We start from the raw sequence: 506 nt of genomic DNA on the forward strand, positions 1-506 counted from the left end.
CGTGACATCACGCCCCTGCCCGCCGGAGCCGGCTCAGGGCCCGGGGGACGAGTCGCTGAGCGCCCGCCCTCCCCGCGCCGCGCAGCCGCTGGCTGGGCCCGCGGGGCACCGGGGGAGGGACGGGGAGCCGGCGGGGCACACGCGGGAGGGACGGGGCGCACAAGGAGGGGCGGGGGCGCGAGGGGCGGGCGAGAGAACCCGGGACGCGCGGGGACGCACAGAAGGGAAGCAGGGGCGCACGGGGCGGACGGGGGTGGCGGAGGCTGCCGGGGGAACCCGGGGCCGGCGGGGTTGCACGTGGGGTGGCGGACAGGGACGCACGGGGGGGCAGGGGGAACCTGGGACGGGCGGGGGCGTATCGGGAGGGATGGGGCACGAGGCACGGGGTGGGGGAAGCGAGGGGCACCCGGGGGCCAGCGGGGCGCACTGGGAGGGACGGCCACATGGGAAAAAGCGGGGCGATCGAGCTAGGCCGGACGCCCGCGTCTACGCGGGTGTCCTGAGAG

The sequence above is a fragment of the Carlito syrichta genome, unplaced genomic scaffold (genome assembly GCF_000164805.1).
Source record: "Carlito syrichta isolate Samal-C Ts95f unplaced genomic scaffold, Tarsius_syrichta-2.0.1 Scaffold100632, whole genome shotgun sequence".
Taxonomy (NCBI): Eukaryota; Metazoa; Chordata; class Mammalia; order Primates; family Tarsiidae; genus Carlito; species Carlito syrichta.